The sequence below is a fragment of the Cebus imitator genome, unplaced genomic scaffold (genome assembly GCF_001604975.1).
Source record: "Cebus imitator isolate Cc_AM_T3 unplaced genomic scaffold, Cebus_imitator-1.0 Scaffold74, whole genome shotgun sequence".
In the NCBI taxonomy this organism is placed as follows: domain Eukaryota; kingdom Metazoa; phylum Chordata; class Mammalia; order Primates; family Cebidae; genus Cebus; species Cebus imitator.
Window position 1 is genome coordinate 860,847 of NW_016107389.1, and position 22,164 is coordinate 883,010.

Here is a 22,164-nt window from a genome sequence, read left to right on the forward strand (position 1 = left end):
CAGCACTGAAATACTTTGCTCAAGTAATCTGGCATTAACTTACTTTCTGGATGAATCATGTTTGTCAAGTGTATTATAGTGATCCACTCTAGGACAAATCACTTTTCCTCTGTTGCATTGGCTTGTAGGTTTTGCTGTTGTCAATTATCCTGTCCTACACTATCAAAACATAAGCCTTAGCATGCCCCAGTGATGTAATGGAGTGGCAACAACTTGAACAACTGTGCACATCTCTTCCAAACTCTGTGTTCAGTGACTTTGAGAGCTTACAATTTGTCATGCTGGGAGGATTTACACCATGGAAATTGCCAAATGCTTCAAATCATAATTTTTTTTGGAGGAGAGCTATTTTAGAAACACAACATTGACCTGACCAAAAAATATTGATTAGAATAAGAAATTAGCTGATGTTTTATTTACATAAAGATATGATCAGTATTTGGTATTGGTCAGCCCTTTCAGTAAGGGTGTGAGAAACTCCTAGGGCTGCATGTTAGATAAGAGGTTCATGGTTGTGAAAGTAGATAGAAAAACTAGGCCACACAACCTGACTGTGGGGAGGTGACGACTGGGGGCTGTTTCTATTAACACCCTTTCACTTAATTGGCTACTATGATAGTAAACTCAGAGTCCTCATACAGTTTTCTTCTTTAAGAAACATCCATTATCGGTCAAATAGGAACCCCTTTGGTTCTCATAATAAAAATAACACAATAATAATGCTGGCTATTATTTATTTAACACCATCTTGAGCCAGACCCTGTGTTGGTGTTTTGTTTTACAATTTTAATCTGATTTAATCCTTAATATTACCCTCATTTCACAGATGAGGAAACAGAAGACCAGACAGTAAAGCAGATTGCTCAAAGCTACTAATGGTGATAGGAATCAATGCCAGGTAGGACTGGTTCCAAAACCACTGGTTCTCAGTCACTGCCTTTCCACATGTGTCAGATTGCAGATTTCTGTTGACTTTTCTCAGTCTCCCTTTAATGATTTATAATTGGTACACCCAACAAATAACACAACGAGAAGAATTTCTTTGTGATTATAACATACAAGTCATGCAGGTTTTTGAATGGCAATTTGTCTTCTCCCTTCTCTTTCAAAGCCAGTAACAAATATGGTTATTTATACCTCTATACTTCATAAAGATCTCCAAGCATTCTGTACACCAGCTCAAGATGATTTGCTTGAGATGGAAAAAGGCTGTTTCCAGCAGTAGTGAGCCCCTGTAACTGGCAGTGTGTAAGCAGAGGCACCATGACCACCTGAAGTAATTTTTTTTTTTGGAGATAAGGTCTTGGTCTGTTACCAAGTTTGGATAATAGAAATCTAATCAGAGCTGAAAGCAATCCTGAACTCCTGGGCTCAAGTGATCCTCTCACTTCAGTCTCCTAAGTCACTGGGACTACAGGAGCATGTCATCATGTTCAGCCAATTTTTAAGTTTTTTTTGTAGAGACAGGGTTTCACTATGTTGCTCAGGCTGGTCTCAAACTTCTAGTCTCAGGTGATCCTCCTGCCTCAGCCTCCCAAGGCACAAGGATTATAGGCATAAGCCAGCAGGCCCAGCCCCAAGCCTGAAGTAACTCTGCAGAGCGGTGAAGAAAAACTCTAAACAGCGGGTGGCATATAGCCCACTTTAGTTTGAGATTCAATTTTGGCATGATAAACTTAGAAACTGTCTAAGTGATACTATTTTTCAAATTTACGTAAATAGTAACAATTTATGCCAAATAATGCTGACTTTCTATATGCATGATATGAGGACTAATCACAAAAATATTTTGCAAAACCAAAAAAAGCTGATCTAAACTTTTTTTTGCAAACAATTAGCAAACATGTAATATGTTCCTTTGAATTAGGATAAAAAGGGCAAAAAATAAGTGCCATTTTTTCCTTCAGGGTTATATCTAGACTAGAGAAACCGCACATATGAGGGGAACAAAGTTAATATTTTTGCATGCTTGCTTGACTGATGAATAATACTTTCTGTCGATAATTATGATACAGAAGGATAAAGAGGTACCTTCATAAGAGTGCATTCAATAGTTGTTTATTAAGAATCAGTTGTGTGCTCAGCATGGCCTGGACTCTAAGAATGGTACATAGGGCACAAGCCATTGTCCCAGCCTTCTAGAGGCAGTACAATATATGTCATATATAGTACATTATATTACATACATACATATATAATATAATGAATATAAAATATATTTATATTTTAATAATCATTATCAATAAAAATAAATAATGCAATGTAATGAACTGCAAGCTGTGAGTACAAGAGGAAAATGTTCAGAGAAATGTAGGATCCATGTGGGCCATACTATTTTTTTGAGGATACAGATTTTTTTGTTGATATATAACAGTCGTACATATTTGGGGGGACATATAATATTTTGATACCTGTGTACTATGTGTAATGATCAATTCAGGGTAACTGGGCTATCCATCAACTCAAACATTTAATTTTTCTTAGTGTTGGGAACATTACAATTTTTCTCTTCTAGCTGTTTTGAAATATACCACCCTAATTTTAATCTCCAGTTCATAGAAAAGGAAAGTGAAGCTTGGAAAAGTGAAGCTACTGGCAGGAAGAGGTAGCATTGAACCCCAGGGCTCTTGCACTCAATAGCTCTTTTGGAAAGAGAAAAGGAAAAGTGCAGCTGACTGAACTGTGAAGCAAAGGAGCTAAGAAGCCTGGATGCCAACCCCAAGGGTCCTGAAGAGTCCCACTGAGAAGCTCCTTATAGTAGAAAGCCCATTTCTCAGAGGCACATATATGGTCCAGAGTCAAGACGGTCCAGGAAGCAAGACTGCATCCTCCACCAAGGAAGGTGACTGTGACATGGACACTTCAAGGGGGAACAAAAAGAAAATCTTCCTTTGAAAACCTAACGTTGGCTCTGCCAATCTAACTTCACCACAGTCCTTTGAGAACTGAGTTCAAAGGTTCCCTACAGCTTCCATTTACTTTGGCATAAGATTTAACAGAAAAAGTATTAAGGGAGAATTTATATGGGCCAGGCTGTTTTCCAAATCTCAAACTGCTAAAAGTTATTTAGAATTTGCTTTAACTCGCAATCATATGTAAAGCGGTTCAGATGTAAATGCTTTCCGTGTGGCCTAAGGCAATCTAGGTTTCCTCAAATGCACATGTGCCCTTCGAATATTAAAGATTTTGATTGGAAATCTCAAAGTATATTGGGTTCCTCTTGATTAGAGGCTGCTGTTATTTTATGCAACGTTAGGTCAGAGGAGGAGAAATAAAACACACTGCCTTCATTTGGGGATTATATTCTCACAGTAGCTCTAAGATAAACAAACTTTGCAGGCTGAGGGAAGTGCATTTGCTTCTTTAAATTGAGTATGTAATATAAATAATAAATGTCTTCTAAGAAAGGATGCTTGAAACTTGATTCTGAGTCTGAATCTATACAAGGGCACTAATTTATTTTAATGAAATCAGTGTGAGCATCTGAAGGAGTGCTTGCCTTCTTAAGACCAGAGCTGGTCTGACCAAAAAGCATCCTTCACTGACTCTCAGAAAAATGCCACTTGAAACTGATTAGTTCACTGGCCAGGAGCAAACTAATATATACATTTTAATATAGAACAAAATGGAAGGAATTACCAAATCTTTTATTGTATAATCAATGGCTGCCTACAGCTATTTTCAATTCTCTCCAAGGCAATGATTTTGTGACTAGCCAGGGTAGGATTTAAAAATCTTAATCCCAAATTAGAAGCAAATGGAGAGAAACTTCAGGCTGGCTGGGGCCAGAGCAATTAAACGGTAATTGCCTTTTAGATATACTAATGTTGCTAATTATATTACTGTGCTAAGTGCTGGGAAATGTGGATAAGAGATCCAGGCCACTGTGATGGGAGAAGGGAGCTAAGATTTATTAAGCCTGGCACTGAGCTGGATCCTTCAAATAAGTTATCTCCTGAAATCCTCACAATAACTCAGCAAAGTATCATTAGGTTTACTAAGGCTGAGTCGCTTGCTCAGTTAGTTCCAGCCGGTACGTGACAGAGTCAGGAGCCCCACCAGGTTTGTGTGGCATGGGTTTGAGTAGAAATGGGGAGAAATGGGTGATTTCTGGATATACTAGGTTCAAACATTGAAAATCTAGTAGTAGAGAAGGACGACAGAATTTGAGAATGGGGCCATGATGAAAAGTTCTGCAAGTATGGGGGTTCTGGAGGCACCTTTTCTTGGGTGTGGAAAGGAAGAGACTCAGATAGGAAAGTTTTGTGGGCAGAATATGGGAAGCCTCGTGCCAGAATATAGGAGGCTGGGATGGGAAGAGCTGCCATCATAGGAAAACTGACTCTATGGTACTCAACAAAACCACTTACTACCTGGAACACTAGGGGATCCAAGGGAGGGGCCCCCAAACTCTCTGAGGCTAAAAGGCCTAGGGAACCAGGAAGTAAAGTGAAGGGGACAGTGCCTAAAAACTTGCCATTCTCCAGGCCAATATACCAGAATGACAAAATCTGTTAAAGATGGCCCTATGACTTCCGAGCCATGGATTAAATCATGCATGGGTTAAACCTGGGTTAAATCATGTATAAATTATGAAAGATTTGGCAAGTCCTATTTGCTGTGTGTCTCAGGTTCCTAACAAGGAGTTTCTCAGAGACAATAAAATATATGTAGACCTATGTGTGCATGTATACACTTGTATTTATATATGTGTATGTGTTTGTGTTTGTGTATGTGTGTGTATATATGTATATATATAGTTTGTGTACACACAGCTATGAGACAATCAGGGGAATCAAATGAAACTCTGAGCCCAGTTTGAAGGAGGCAGAGTGCTACACAACTGCTAGTTTTTGCTACTGTTCATCTCCTAAAATCACAGACACAGTAATAGAGGTGCTTTCTGCTTGAAGCCAGAAAGTGCTACCTGGGTTCTTCGCCGAGTCTGGAATTCTAAATGCACTGTCTTTGCAGCATAAGTGCAGTTCCTTGGCACACAGTTGTGGGAAACTCCCCCAAGTGTCTCTAGGCCTGACTCCAGCCTGAGCCCCTTGGTCTCTACTTCTCTATTCTCTAATGACTAAACTCAGCTCTGATTTTTCGGACCTGGCCATGTACATCCTCAAGTCTTACCAACCCCCTGCAAATGAAAACCCATCCCAACTTCGGATTTCATCCCATCTTTTCTCTCACCTTATGCAAACTCTCAAAAGACACATCTACATTTACCACTGCTACTTTCTTGTCTTCCTTTACTTCCTAACCTAGCACAATTTAGTTTCTACTACTTCTTCCTCTGAAAATGATCTAGAAAAAGATCATCTTCTACCACTAAATCCAATCATACCTGGACCTGTCTGATATTCTCTTTTTCTTTTAAGGCTTTACATTTTTGTTGCTCCTTATGGTCAAGTCTTGGTCCACTTCTCTTCTCTTTCACCCACTAATAACCTGTGTACAGATTCCATCCACTTCTGGATGTCTCTGCTTGATGTCCCATAGGCTCTCAACTCAAACTTAACCTTACTTAGTGAAACCACCAGCCTCAGCTGAGGTGAGAGACTTGGGTATCATCCCTAGATCCTCCCTCTCTCTCACCTGTACATCCAGTCATCCTGTCAATTACATTTTTATGCTTTCCATCCTTCTTTCCATTTCTTACTGCTGCTTCTCATTGCTTCCTGCTTGAATGAATTTGAGAAGGACAAGGCGAAGGGAAATTAGATTTTTGCTTCTTCAAAATCATTCTGGGAGTCTACACAACTGGCAAGTGATCTAAAATACAAATATGGGCTTGCCGCTTCCCTGTTGAAAACCTTTCAGGATTTTCCCACTGCCTATAGGGAAAATGGCCAGCAGCTCTGTTAAGTCACACGAAGCTTCTCATGTTGGGTGCCTGCCTACATTCAGCGCCTATCAATCTCTGACTCATACTGGAAACTTTGTGACACTGACTGAGATTCTGTGCATATCTCATGCTGTTTCTTGTCCTGGTGCTTTGGCTTATGCTGATACCTCTGTATACATCCTCTTTCTCTCACGACCACACCAAGCCATCTTGACACCCAACCTTTGACTTTTTATTTGCCAATGAATGGTGTGAACATTTGCTTATTTACTCTCAGATATATTCTTCAGGAAATGATATTTCCTAGGCTCCTTTGCCAACTGACTGGCTTCCAGGTAAATCTGGCCAATGATAGATTTAATCAGAAGACTGGAGGTCTTGGAGAAGGGACTTAGTCTTTTTCTCTCTTTCTCACATACACATACATATTTGCTCTGCCACAGGCAGTGTCTTCTGTGTTATCAGTTCCTACAACTGTTCAGGAGCTGAACATCATTCCAGCTTTGCTAGTGGCCCTAACTTGTGGGTGGTAATACACTTTTCCCTTTGTCCTCTCAGCCCTAGGGGAGCTGGTGGCTTCCCTGCTTTTGCTAGTCTCAGGATTGCCTTATCTTGCTTGGTTTTGTGCCTCAGTTCTTTTAGCATTGGAGTAACTAATTCTCTATTTTAATTTTCCTCTGTGTAAAATATTTAAATTGTTTCTGTTTATGTTGACTTGACCCTGACTAATTCATTTGTTTGCCCTTTAAACTTATTTTTCAAAAACTCAGCTTAGAGGTTACTTAAGAAGTAACTAAGGAAGGTTTTAAGTTTATATCTGACTTCAAGTCTGGGTTATCTACCTGCCTCTTCCTCTGTGAAAAATTCCCCATCAAATGACACATGATACACTTACCATGACTTCCTATTATTATCTGTCCATGCATCTGCATCCCTCCTGATGAGATCCTCTCTCTTGTTCACCATAACCCACAGTGCTCAGCACAGAGTTTGGCATAAAGAAGACACTCAAGCATGTTTTGAATGAATGGAAAAATATTAATGAATTAAACCATGAAACTAAACAGGGATCTTTCTTTCTTTCTTTTATTTATTTTTTTAATTTGAGACAGGGTTTCACTCTGTTGCCCAGACTGGAGTGCAGTGGTATGATCTTGGCTCACTGCAACCTCCATCTCCCAGGCTCAAGAGATTCTCTTGCCTCAGTCTTCCAAGTAGCTGGGATTACACATGTGCACAAGCACACTCAGCTAATTTTTGTATTTTTAGTAGAGACAGAGTTTCACCATGTTGGCCAAGTTGGTCTCGAACTCCTGGCCTCAAATGATCCACCTGTCTTGGCCTCCCAAAGTACTGGGATTACAGGCATGAGCCACTGCGTCCAGGAACAGGAATCTTTCCATAAGACACCAAGTTTGGCATAGTCATAGAAGGTATCTGACATTTTTTGTACCAGTACTTTGGAAAAAGTCTTACCCCCAAATGAATCATGGCTTAATTGTTTTTTTTTAAAAAAAAAGACATACTGAATTTGGGCGAAAGGCGTGTGTCATAAAATCGGTCATAATTCTAAAAAAAAATTAATAAGGTTTGGTGGGTTACGGTGGCTCACGCCTATAATCCCAGCACTTTGGGAGGCTGAGGCAGGTGGATAACGAGGTCAAGAGATGGAGACCATCCTGGCCAACGTGGTGAAAACCCGTCTCTACTATAAATACAAAAATTAGCTGGGTGTGGTGGCGCACTGCTGTAGTCTCAGCTACTTGGGAGGTTGAGGCAGGAGAATCGCTTGAATCTGGGAGGTGGAGGTTGCAGTGAGCTGAGATCAAGCCACGGCACTCCAGCCTGGCAGCAGAGCAAGACTCCATCTCAAGAAAAAAAAAAAATTAACAAGGTTCATGGTTCCAAAGAGTCCAGACAGGGAACTAGGAAAATTAAAAAGAAGATGGACATTTCACAAGAGTAAATGAACCACATGAGATTAAACAGGAGTCGACAAAGTAGGCAGGAAGACAAGCAGAAGAGAGACCATCAATACAGATGGCAGTCTTTTGAGATTCATTTTATGTTCAAACTCTAGTCTTATGCAAATGTCTTATATGCGTCTCTTTTTGCAATTATTCTTTTGTATGTTTCCTTTCACTGGAAAAAGGCACTGGATACTATATTTAATAAATTAAGGATTATCTCTCACAATTATATCAGTCTACAAATGAGGAGAAAAGAGATCTATGTCCCAGTGACTTGCCTATGGTCACAAGCTTTCTAATGGCACCAGTGGGGAGAGAACAGGTCTCCTGAGTTGTTCTGTCCACTACACTTTAAAGATTTATTAAAATATAAATAAATAATAGTAATAAAGAAAATGAAACCAACAAAAAGTTGTTTAAATTAAAGCAACTTGGCCTCAAAGTGGCTACTGACTGAACCTTTGTATCAAAGCACTTAGTGCAAATGACTTCATTAGCATGACATTCATAAACACTGAGTGTTTCATTTTCATTATAAGCAGGTAAAGTATGTGGTAGTACAAATAACACATATGTCTTGAATATCGTTTTTGAATATCCAGCTAGAGTCCTCCATCTATGTCAAATATCTGAACAATAAAATGTTGAAAATTGGTTGGGTGCAGTGGCTCACACCTAAAATCCTATTAACAGGGAAAGGGTTCCTAGATCTTGTGAAAAAAAGAATTCAGGGCAAATCCATAAAGGGAAAGCAAGGAGGGGAGAGCATCACACACTACGGTCAGTTGGGGGGGACTAAGGGAGGGACAGCGGAGGGGTAGGGAGGGTGGGAGGGGTGGGGAGGGATAACGAGGGGAGAAATACCAGATATAGGTGATGGGGTGGGATAAAGGCAGCAAAACACCTTGCCATGTATGTACCTATGCAACAATCCTGCATGATCTGCACATGTACCCCAGAACCAAAAGTACAATAAAAAAAAAAAAAGAAAGAAAGTAAAGGAATAAAGAATGGCTACTCCATAGCCCTCAGGGCTGCTGGTTGCCCATTTTTATGGTTATCTCTTGATGATATGCTAAACAAACGGTGGATTATTCATGCCTCCCCGTTTTGGACCATATAGAGTAAATTCCTGATGTTGCCTTGGCATTTGTAAACTGTCAAGGCACTGGTGGGAGTGTAGCAGTGAGAACAACCAGAGATTACTGTCATCACCATCTTGGTTTTGGTGGATCTTGGCCGGCTTATTTACTGCAACCTGTTTTATTAGCAAGGTCTTTATGATTTCTATCTTGTGCCGACCTCCAATGTCATCCTGTGACTAAGAGTGCCTTAACCTCCAGGAAATGCAGCCCAGCAGGTCTCAGCCTCATTTTACTTAGCCCCTATTCAAGATGGAGTTGCTCTGGTTCAAACGCCCCTTGACAATCCCAGCACTTTGGGAAGCTGAGGCGAGGATGACTTCAGGCCAAGAGTTCATGGCCAGTCTGGGAAACATAGGGAGACCCCATCTTCACACACAATTCTTTTTTTTTAATTAGCCAGGTGTGGTGGAGGGCACCTGTAGTCTCAGCTACTTAGGAGGCTGAGGCTGGAGGATTGCTTTAGCCCAGGGGTTTGAGGCTGTAGTGACCTGTGATTGCACAATCGCACTCCAGCCTGGGTGACAGAGCAAGAGCCTGTCTCTAAAAATAATTAATTAATTAAATAGTTGAAAATACATGCTTATTTTTTCAGATGCATTAAATGTAGTGTGTTTTAAAAAAGTTCTCATTTTCAAACTATTAAATCAACCAAGAGAGGTTTTTTAACTCCTGGCCAGTGTCTAGCAGTGTTCTAGGTGCTGTGGAAAAAGGATATTTAGTTTTCTTACTTTATCCTCAATATGTAAATCATGTTGGATCCTCAAATTAAACATACTTCTGTTTACATCTATTCTGCACCCATTTTCCCTTCTCCTGGGCCTCACTTTCCCAGGTAAGGTATGACAAGGTGAGCCAATATCAATCACCAGAGTCGTGGTCTATCCCAGTGACCTTACACAAGGCCTTAGGAGAAGGAGTTCTAGTCATAGACCAAATTCCCCCCAGAGAGCAATGCCAATTGGTAGAACAGGCAAGAAGGACAACACGGATATGTGACCACTAAAATTACTGGCACTAAATGCAACCAAGTCAGTGAGAAAAATAGAAGGTATGAAATCTGGAAACTCAATCTAATGTTTTAAAAAGATTCTTTCCCTCTTGGCTATATATTTCGTCTGGGGCTTAAGCCTCTATGGAACTTTTCAAAGTCCATCCCCCAAGGAGAGGTTAGCTGGACCACATGTTGCTGCACTATTTAATTCATTTGCTTATATTTATTATCATTATGTATCACTGCCAAGGTCACCGAATGTAGTTCATGCTCAGTTCAGCCTCAGTTGTACCCTCTGCTTCATTCTGTCAAACTCCAACTGAGTTCTTGGCTCACTCCACTTTCATTATCTAGTGAAGTGCAGACATTCTCCAGCTCCCTCCTCCTCCTGCTAATCTGATTCTGTACTTGGTAACTAGCATTCCTATGAGTTATCTGACTTCAAACATTCCATTTCTACTGATAAGCCTTGAATTTTCCTTGTTCTTATCCACTACAATTCTCTTCAAGTCAATACCATAGAGTTCCTCTAGATAGCTCTGGTTTAACAGAGGAAAAAATGTGGTTCTCTACTGTTATTCTTTCAATTTGCTCCATTCCTGGGGTCAGAAAATACTCAGATTCTTCAGTCTCCAGTGCTCCCTCTATGGTGAGCCATACTGATAATCTATTTCATTGTACCTCAATAGGCAACAATATCCATATTCATCTCACAGTCTTATGAGATTTCTACTCCATCACCTATTGCTCATAGACATTTAAGAGATGGGGACTCACTTTCCTTATCTATAAAATAGGCACATGTTAATTTGAGGATACTTTGAGGTTAAATAATACAGGCAAATCCTTAGAACAGTGACTGGAACAAAGTAAGTGCTCAACAGAGGGTTACTTGTTATAGTTTTTATTACTATTCTCATTACAGAAGGATTACACTATTTCAGTTAATTAGATAAGCAAAATTGCTTGATGCAGACAAGTCAGTGATTAGGAAACTAGGATTCTACAACTGGAATTTAAAACACTCACATGTAGGCTGGGTGCGGTGGCTCATGCCTGTAATCCCAGCACTTTAGGAGGCCAAGGTAGGTGGATCACACGCTCAGGAGTTCAAGACCAGCCTGACCAACATGGCAAAATCCTATCTCTACTAAAAATAGAAAAAATTAGCCAGGCATGGTGGTGCATGCCCATAATCCCAGCTACTCAGGAGGCTGAGGCGGGAGAATCGCTTGAACCCGGGAGACAGAGGTTGTAGTGAGCCAAGATCACGCCACTGTACTCAAGCCTGGGCCAGAGAGCAAGACTTTGTCTCAAAGAAAACAAAACAGAAACCAAAACAAACAAAAAATGCTTATATATACTTCTTTCTGTTTTTTTGTTCGCCAACTGAATCTATCCCCTAGAAGTAGAAAATTGGTCATTCTTTCATAATCATTACTGTCCAATTTTATAAATAACCAAAAGTTGATTGTACTGATAAATGATATGAAAGATTTTCCCTCTTTTTTCTTTGTCTAGTTTGTCATTAGGAACTGATGATATGGAAGCAGAGGATCAAAAAATGTGGATGGAAAGGCTGTTCTAGAAAATCTGGGGGATGGTGTGAGCAAACATGCTACAAATGATCATGCCGGGACCTTTAAAGCATTGATGGAGCTCTTCCTCAGGGGATGACCCTAATTCCACACAGCAAGGCCTGATTCATCAGCCTCCCACAGGTTCAAGGTTGCATGGGGATATAAAAGTCATCATGACATGAAAATACTCATGAATTGGCTGTTTTTTAAAAAACAACTTCTTCAAACATCCCTGCTTACAAGTATCATCTCTTTGAATTCATTAAATCAACATGTTTGGAACCTTGCTGGTTGTGGGAGGTTTTAAACCATCCCTTGATGTAACACAAACACAACGCAAGTACGTTGGAAGTAAAATTGCAATGCTTGTGAGAGATGCAGGATTCACAAGGTCAGAGAAAGTGATGCTAAGTAAAACAAATACCAGGCCACTAGAAAATTTGGAGCAGTAAATAACTTCAGAAAGATGTCAACAAAGATGGAGGTGTGACAGATACTTCATAAGAATATGATCTGACTATCAAACCATCAAGACAGGACTTTGGGTAAGCTGATAAAGACCAAAGGCTTTTTTTGTTGTTGTTGTTGTTGCAAAAATGACTATCTTTCATTATGTACTGTAAAGTTAAATTAAACTACGTAATGTAATATGAATGTATAATTTTGTCGAAAGAATTGCCAATTCATTTTTAAAAACTAACAAATTTTGTAGAATATAGGTATTAATAGGCTTAATTTTCATAATTCATTTAGTTTTTCAAGACAAATTTCAATTAGGTGATTGGTTTTCACTATTTACCATGAAACATGGTTCCAGTTTTTTGTGGCTTCACTTTTTAAGTGTTTTCTTCCCCCTCATCTCCTGATTGTTCAGCTAATGAGGACTTCTGGTATATAAAATGATACTTTTTCTTATGTAGTATGCTAGAGACATTTCATGGAGAAATTACAAAATAAAATTTAGGTGCTAAGTGAATGTAATCCAAAAAACTCAGAGTTCTCCTCTTCTACAAGTAGAGTTCCAGCTAATGAATTTCATGATGCTAAAGAGACAGTACCACTTTCTTCAGCAACTACCCTGTGCCAGGTGGTTTTTACATGCCTAACACTTAAAACTTAACAATTCTGCAAAGCAGGTACAATTGCACCCATTTCAGAGAGAAAAAAATAGAGATAGGTTAAGTAACATTCATTAATTAACAGAGGAAAAACTGGTGAAGAAAAGACTATGATTCACATTGAACTCTAAGCCTAAAATCATTCCACCTTAAGCTGATGAGGCTATGTGGGGCTGGATGTTAGAGTAGGTCAGAACCAGTGGCTTTCAGTTCAGTTGTTAATACAACCCTATTCATCACCAGCGTCCACAAGAAAGAAACTGAAATGTAGTTTCTGGGGCAGGCTGAGTAGCCAGTTAGGAAGACAGAAGATCCCCAGCTCCAATACACCCATCAGGCATTCTACTCCATTGGTACCACTATAGACAACTGAAGCACTTGCAAACATTCTTATGTATTTGCTTGTTGTGGGATAATCTTTAGAGCAGAAAGGCTGGCCGTGTTCCTAAACATTTAGTAACACTTAGAGACAATGAGCCAAAAGCAATTCTGACATCAAAATGTTAACAAAATCCAAAAAAGAATGCTGGAAAAGTGGTTTCAGGTGCTCCCTGGAATAAGCTTTTTCTGCATGAAAGAGCCCTACCACAAGTGCAGATAATCAACTCTGACTGCATAAAGAGGTTCTTAAACAGGTTCTCTGGTATTGCATGTTTCATGGACAGGGATCCTTGCAGCATGAGATTCTTTCTGGAGAAGCTGAAGGCATTATTATTTGTGGCTAGCAATACATGTTAGAGAAGAAGATCTTTATCTTTAAGCCTAGAATCATGGGCTGCCTATCATTCAGCTTCTGAAGACATATTATGCTTTACCTTTTCCAATAAAAATAAAATTAATACAACTTTCCACTAATAGCTATTATATTTTTCTTATAATGTCTTATTAAATAAAACTGTTCACTAATTCATAAGCTTTCAGGAATGAGACATAGTGGATCTGAAAATTATATTCGCTTTATTCAAGGTTTAAAAATCTTATGTTGTAGCCAGGTGCAGTGGCTCATGCCTGTAATCCTAGCACTTTAGGTGGCCAAGGTGGGCAGATTGCCTGAGCTCAGGAATTCGGGACCAGCCTGGGCAACATGGTGAAATGCTATCTCTACTAAAAATACAAAAAAATTGCCTGGCTTGGTGGCATGTGCCTGTAGTCCCAGCTACTCAGGAGCCTGAGGCATGAGAATCCTTTGAACCCAGGAGTCAGAGGTTACAGTGAGCTGATATCATGCCACTGAACTCCAGCCTGGGTGACAGAGCAAGACTCTGTCTCTAAATAAATAAATAAATAACTCATGTTTTTACTCAGGACAATAAAACATTAGATATAAAACTTACTTAAAAATGTAAATGTTTTCACATTATTTTCATTGTTTGAATCTAATATATTTCTAGAATCTAGACTTCATAACATGATTTAGTATATTATTTTGGACTTAAGTGATTTATCTGTCTTAAAATAAAAATGACAAATTACTTTTGACGGCATTCTTATTTAAAGGCGGTTTTCAAATCTGCTTTATGAAATTTCTTATCTAGACGATTGTATATGAAGAACTGTTCTTTGAAAACCTTATGTAAAGTATATTTAAAGGCTCCAGATTTTAATTTAAAACATTAGATTTAAGAAACCATAAAAAAGCTAAGAATCAAACTTATTTTTTAATTTATGTGATTTGTCTCAGGGAAGACACAAATTCTCAGCCCTGGATTACCTTACTTCTTATTACATATATTCAGAAGTTTCTGTGAGTTCAAAAGTTCATAGCAACAATATATAAGGGTATTAGCTCTGAAGCAAGCTAGAGGGAAAGTGCTGCTTTTAATCAACACTCAGCTACAATCCTTACACAGCAGCAGACGTTGCCAATCCAGTATGATATAGGGTGCTGCAAATTCAGACACTGTCAAGACACCTTCAAAAACTATGGTTTTTCACAAGGAAAATAGCAAAAATAACAACATAGCCACAGGCATAACATATTTCTAACTTTTGGTAACTGTAAGCTTCAGTGAGTGTTAGCAAAAATCTTGTGCATACACAGTGGAGACACAGGGAGGAAAAGGGCTTATCATGGTAAAAAGAGGCCAAGAAAAATGTGCCTTTCTCCTGGAAGTCAGATAAGAATTTTATTTGAAGGATGGAGTCCCAGAGTGAGGCTGTAAGGACACAAGGTGAATAATGGCAAATTCAAGGGCATTAGAAGGCAACTCATTACAATGATTAAATATTCCAAGTCTCCCCTTACATAATTAAGAAACAAATTTTTATTTGTTTGATCCTGAAAATTAAGTCTATTTAGGGGTATGGAAAGTTTAAAGATGAATATTAAGGTGATGAGGGCAATTCTTCCTGAAAAATATAAGACTCTTGTTCATTCATTCATTCATTCATTCATATTCTTACTTATTGAACACCATAGATCAGACATGGCCTCTGGACATTCAGCAGTGAATGAGCCAAACAGGCTGTCTGCCCTCAGGGAACTCATATTTTAGTAGAGCATTGTCCAGCAGAACTTTCTAGCTTATAAAAATGTTTTGTGTTTGTGCTGTCCAATATAGTAGCAGCTAGCCACATGCAGCTATTGAGCATTTGAAATGTGGCTAGTACAATCGAAGAACTGAATTTTAGACCTTATTTCATCATTTAAATTTAAATTTAAATAGCCACATGTGGCTGTGGCTATCCTACTGAACAGCACAGTTCTAATGGATTAATCAGACCATAAACATGTAAATAAGTACAAAAAATCCTTTTAGGCAGAGATAGGTACAACAAAGGAAAAAAAAAAAGAAGGCTTGTCAAGAGGAATGGGAGAAGATCGGGTCCTTCTAAATATGGTAGGTCAGGAAAGGCCTTCAAGAGGTGACATTAGGGCAGACATGCAATTGACAAAATAAGTCATGTAAAAATGTAGAGGAAGATGATGACAGGTAGAGGACACTGCAAAGGCAAAAGCCTTACGGTGGGAGTGAGCTATCAGAGAAATGGCAGGATGGCCAGCAGGCAGGAGACTGCAAAAGTATCAGGAGGCAGTCAGAGAGGCAGGCAGAGATACAAATATCCAGGGCTTTATGGCTCACGGAAAAAGAGTTTGAATTTACTCTGATGCACAGGGAAGCCCTGGTTTCAAGTAGAAGTGTATGGAGCTACCTTACATTTAATAAGATCGGACAGGAGCTAGGTAGAGACCAAACTGGGAGAGGAAAACAGCAGCCAGTTAGGAGGGTGCTGCATTGGTACAGGCCTGGTGCTTCAGTGGCTTGTTTAGAGCAATACCAGAAGGCAGACTCAGGGTGTATTATAAGGGTAGAGCCAACAGGCTTTGGTGACAGATGACATGTGGTAAGCACATACGTGCATGTGAGGAAGGAAAAGGAGGCATTGAGGAAGAGCCCAAGGTTAGTTGTAGAGCTTATTACAACAATGCCAGCAGGCACTGGGAAGGGACTGACCCTGAAACCAAGAGAAAGAAGTAACTCAAATTCCCAGAGGCAGTCAAACCAGGAAAGTTTTTATAAATATGTTAGGAAACATGGAGGTACATGTGTGAATGTATATAAATAAAATTTTAAGTAAAATGCAACCAATTAGTTCAGTCTCATCAAAAATAATTTAACTTTACATATACTGAGTAATGATCCTTTAAAAAGGAGGCTAATGGCCAGGTGTCGCGGCTCATGCCTATAATCCCAACACTTTGGGAGGCCAGGGCAGAAGGACTGCTTGAGCCTGGGAATTCAAGACCAGCCTGAGCAACATAGGGAGACCCTGTCTCTACGAGAAATATAAAAATCCAGGTGTGGTGGCAGGCACCTGTAGTCCCAGCTGCTTGGGAGGCAGGAGGTGGAGACTGCAGTGAACTATGATCATGCACGCCACTGTACACTAACCTGGGTGACAGAGTGAGACCCCATCTCCAAAATGAAGGGGGCTAACTCTTGCAACATTATATTATTGTCAAACTACACTTCAGTCAGTTATTAAACACAGCCTACATTTATTTAAACATGCATAAGTGGTACCTTCAGAAAAAGTTATTTGGAACCATAATCAAATGGTATCTAAAGCTGGGGTACAGACCACCTAATTCCCTCACTATAATGTTGTTTTCAAGTGTTAAACCTCAGAGTTGACAACGTATTTCTTGACACATCTGATGGTGTGGTATGTGCAGAAAAGCCCAATAGGGGCTTCACAGATACAGTGTTGTTACTGCATGTATGCATGTAACTTAAATTCAACTATAACGACACAGGAAGGAAAAAAGGAAAACAACTAGCATAGTGTAGGAAATTCTACTCCATTCCCCTCTGTGAGTTGAGGCCTGACAATGACCATGGGAGGAGAGATTCCATGGTATGAGGATTTTACCATGCCAGGCACTTTTCTGTTGTTAAAGAAACATACTTTTTCCTACAATATGGCCTTACCTCATCTGATGTTCAAAGACAATGAGAGGAAACACTGGCAGTGTTGAGTTTATGGGGAGGTGGATTTTATGGGCAATTTTATAGGTTTCCAAGGTCCTTCTGACTAGACACAATCTTTGCCTCATATCCTGAGTTTATAACCTAATTGCCTTATCAGGTGGGGGTTCACAGTGTATTGGCATAGGGTTGTTTCAACTTTACTGAAAAGGAAAATGATGATCTTAGATTACTATATTTTAGTTTGAAAGAACTTGAAAATCAAACTCTCTCGTTAGATATTTTGGGGAAGTCATATTATATATAAAGGACATTAAGACAAACAAAAGAGAATATGCAAATTTCAAGGGATCTTAACTATTAAATTCATGTTCTCTGAAACACTGTTTTTACCCAGTGTAGTTGAATTTATTACATATTTGTTTATATGACCTGTGGACATGCAATAGGAACGTCTTTGCATGAAATTTGCTTACCTGTCTAGAAATGTTTATGGTATGAGGCTAAACCCTTGAACAAAAAACACATGCACCCTCTCATACACAAACTTCTCTCTACTAAAGATTATATGATCTCAAAACCTAAACATTCTTTTGGAACATAAAACCAGACTTTATATCCTGGCACTTGCAGATTTGGGAGCAATGCCTAGAAAAACAAATGTATTTTCTTTAATTAGTCCTAAAGGAAAGGAATACAACTGGAAATTAATATTGTTGGTTTAAAAATACAATACAAAATATAGTTCATATACTCTGAAGGAAATCTGAATTTGTGCTATGCTTTAAACTGAATAAAAAGTATAAAAATGAATAAAAGTCCAGTTGATCTTCTTTAAAAGGGATGTTTCATTTACTGTTTTTGATTAGTTTGTGTTTTTGCTCATGTTTAAAATTCTACTAGGCTGATCATTGAAAATATCATATAACCCGAGTCACATACTATTAACATGATTACTTCACTATATATCTGCTCCAAGACAATCATTTCAGTCAGGGCAACTTTCCTTTCAATTGCCTTTGCTGAAAAGATGCATAAACATCCCAGGCCAGTTAATTCTTTCCAAGGGCTCTAAGCCTCATTGACATGCAGATGAGAGCCTGATCAAATGACAAGCCTGGGAGCCTAGTGATGTGAATGAGTCTACCCGCACAGAAATGATGGGCACTCTAGCCTGCAAGCCTAGAGGAGCACTTGCAAGAAATCTCTCTGCTCTCATCACAGCCTCTCTGGAAGACGAGTCTACGCTCAATTCTCAAAACATTTTTCCTAGAATACAATGAAACATGCAACAAGTAGAAGTAGGAAGGCAAGTCCAGTCTGTGCCTTAACAAAATGAAATATCCGGTATCCTGAAATAGGAAGATTAACGTGAATCAAGGAAGTGTCAACTCAAATGTCTACTGAGTCCAGAGAGGTCACGTAAATATGTCAGCTGGAAGACTTGAATTCTAAATTCTGTGAGGTGAGAGTCTGACTGGGTTGGTCTGGTTTCTAACTATATTCTGACATCTGCTCCATGTCTGAGACATGGCACATGTTCAATATATATGTATAAAACAAGTTAATAAATGTTATCAACAAGTAGCTATATAACTTGGGGCAAATCACAGTCTCTGGAGGAGCTCTCCTTTCTTCAGCTCTAACATGGTGGTTTAGTTAAACCTGTGGTTTTCATACTGGCTCACCCCCACCTCATCCTCACCTTGGGCCCTTTCTACAATCCCTACTGTATTAGTTCGTTTTCATGCTGCTGCTGATAAAGACATACCCGAGACTGGGAAGGAAAATAGGTTTAATGTACTCACAGTTCCACGTGGCTAGGGAGACCTCACAATCATGGCGGAAGGCAGGAGGAGAAAGTCACATCTTACATGGAGGGCGGCAAGCAAAGAGAGAGAGCTTGTACAGGGGAACTCCTCTTTTTAATACCCTCAGATCTTGTGAGACTTATTCACTATCATAAGAATAGCACAAGAAAGACCCACCCCCATGATTCAATTACCTCCCATTGGATCCCTCCCATCACATGTGTGAACTGTGGGAGTTATAATTCAAAATGAGATTTGGGTGGGGACACAGCCAAACCCTGTATTACCTGCTTTAACAACAACAGCTGTCTTTTTTTTTGCCTAATTATGTCATAACTCTTATTATGAACCTTTTTATGAAAATACATGAATCATAATTATATAGCTTAATGAACTTTTCAAAAATAAAAGCCATTTCCCTTCTGCCCCATTTCAGTCACTGTCGTCCTACCCAACATAGGTAACCACTATGCTGAATGCCAACACAATACATTGATTTGCCTTGTGGATTTTATAGAAATGGAATCACATGGTACACACACTTGTGTTGCCCACCCCCTTTTTTTGCTTAACATAAAATTTGGGAGACTCATCCACACTGTTGTAATTGTTAATTCCTTCCAGCTCTAAAATTCTGCTGATACCAAGTACTAACTCAATCAATAAGAAAAAGTACTTTTGAAGGTACCCAATGCAACGTAATTGGTCAAGTACTAGACAAAACCATAAGCAGACGGAGCCTTGGCAATGTCAACTTTGTATATATGTGTATCCAAGGATTTCTCAGGTAGATGGGTTTTGTATTCACTGGTAATGAATAACTGAAAGCTGCTAGTGATTCCAGAATTGTTTTAGATATGTTCACAAGAGTCCATACTTCTTCTCTTTATTATTCAAGATTTTCTGTAGAGTTGAAGGTCTTACTCTGCTGCCTAGATTGGTCTTAAATTCCTGCCCTCAAGCAATCCTCCTGCCTCAGCTTTCCAAATTGCTGGAATTACAGGTGTGAGCCACCCCACCTGGCCATCCATGGTTTTAATGAATTGTTTGGTTTAGAGCCATGGTATATTGACTATGGACAACTAAAATTTACCTGTAAAACAAGATGATTTCAATTGCCTGTAACTCATTTGCATGGAGATAACAAAAATAGGTATTTGTTGAATGAATGGGCTAATCCAAGTAACCCAAAATTGCCTTCTGATATGGTATCATTTGTCCACAATTAACGAGTCTTTTTCTTGGCTTGTAGCAGAGGATTAAGAAGGCTGATTATTTTCCAAATGTTCATACTAAGCAAGATAAATCTAAAATTTTAAAGAGTTTCAAAAAAACCAACCAAAAAAAATCTTCCAAGAACTCTTTTTGTAGTGGGGAACTATTTTCCCATCTCTATATAAAACCATAAAAAAAGATTTCTAATAAAGATTTATGATACAACAGAGCCATGCAAATTAAAAAATATTACTGGAATCCCATATTTGCTATGTGTCCTTCAGTAAAAGAAGTAGAAAACTCAGTAAATCAGAGAAGATAACTTAGCCAAAAGAATGAATGTCAACCCTATTAATGAGAGCCCAATAGAAACTCCAATAATATAAAAGAAGGTGTTAAACCTCTAGACATTTCTTAAAAGAAGGCTTAATAAAAACATATTGTTTTAATAGTCACTGGAAACTTTGTAACAAATGACCTTCGAGACTTTTATGCAAGCAGTGGTGTCATCTTTTTTGATGACAATGTAGAACTGATAACACAGAACTCATGTTTCAGGGAGAGTCTGGGTGAAATCTGATAAGAGAAGCAGAAACAAAAAGATAAGTAACTTTCACTAAAAATACCTGATTTACCAATTTAATACATTTGTGATAACACAATTAACAAACAGTGAACATTCAAGATTTTGAAAATTGCTCTTTGCTGATCATTCATAAGCCTTGTTGCTTTAAACAGCGTAATTAGATGAACCAGATGTGGCCTGCCTCCTAGAGGATATCAGTGGGTGAGATCAAAGCGTCCTGATTTTTTGGAAGACAAGAGGTCATCATCGCTAACAAACCCCTCCTTCTGAGCAAGGTCATCAACTGGTCTTCTGACATAAAGCTGAAATACTGTATATAAACTCATGTGGTTTAGGTTAGAGTTGGCCAAATTTGCTAAGCAGCCGGCCTTCCCCAATGAGGTCAGCACAAATATCTAAGTTACAGCTGGTCCAAACACAGACAGAAGATGTTGCACACTGCTGACCAGAGTTCTTTGTTCAGGCTTGTCTGGGTCCTAATGACATTAAATGCAAAACAAAAAAAGCTGCTCATTGACTATGCTATGAACACAACCACTACAGAAAGAATAACATGTCTTTTAATTTTTTTTTTTTTTTTGAGACAGAGTCTCACTCTGTTGCCCAGCCTGGAGTGCAGTGGTATGATATTGGTGGACTACAACCTCTGCCTCCTGAGTTCAAGCAATACTTTTGCCTCAGCCTCCCAAGCAGCTTGGATTACAGGCACACGCACCACGCCTGTCTAATTTTTGTATTTTCAGTAGAAATCGGTTTTCACCATGTTGGCCAGGCTGGTCTATAACCCCTGACCATGCCACCATGCCTGGCTAATTTTTGTATTTTAGTAGATATGGGGTTTTGTCATGTTGGCCAGCCTGGTCTGAAACACCAGACTTCAAGTGATCCATCCGCCTCAGCCTCCCAAAGTGCTAGGTAGCATTAGAGGTGTATGCCACTGTGCCTGGCCAGTTCACATTTAAAATTTTCCTCTGCAGTCAAATAAGCACATCTATTAATGAGGGAAAGGAGATGTAAAATAAAAAGAGAAAATATCACAAAGCAGAATTTAGACAAGGTAGAAAAAGTATGAAAAAAGGTAACACTTTTATATTCAAGAGAACATTAAATATGCTGAATCAACAGAAAACGTTGGAGGCATAGTAGAATAACATGGGATCTGGGTTACAGTAATTGATGTGCTAGACACATATTTAATGTTTCTAACAATGATCTTTAGGGTTAAAGAAAGTCAAGAGCACTCAACACTATCAGCAAGAATGCACTGAATGTCTTAGCTCTTATATGGTTTTTGGTGTTCCAACTTCGGCTAAGCCTCCTTCTAAAGAAATCCTGTAGTATCACTCCTGTCTATTCTCATTTCTTCATGAACACTCTGATCTCTCCGTACCTTTCTTTGATTCCATCTTCCCATCTGAGGCCCAACTTTTGGACAGGCTTTGCTGCAAAGCAGCCTGCAGGCAGTTTCCA

General features: G+C 39.1%; 1 protein-coding gene across 7 annotated transcripts in view; it reads right to left on the reverse strand.

Moving 5' to 3' along the window:
• Positions 1-22,164, reverse strand: part of LOC108306777 (synuclein alpha interacting protein) — a 154,295-nt gene that overhangs the window by 93,079 nt on the left and 39,052 nt on the right. Inside the window, exons 1-2 of one of the 7 annotated variants that reach the window (XM_037739727.1) lie at positions 7,887-7,897; positions 5,538-5,544 (exon numbers count right to left, since the gene is read on the reverse strand). The exons of the other annotated variants lie outside the window; for them this stretch is intronic. The gene's annotated coding sequence lies outside the window, so the exon portion shown is untranslated. Of the gene's footprint in view, positions 1-5,537; positions 5,545-7,886; positions 7,898-22,164 lie in introns of those variants that run through there. 7 annotated transcript variants of the gene reach the window in all.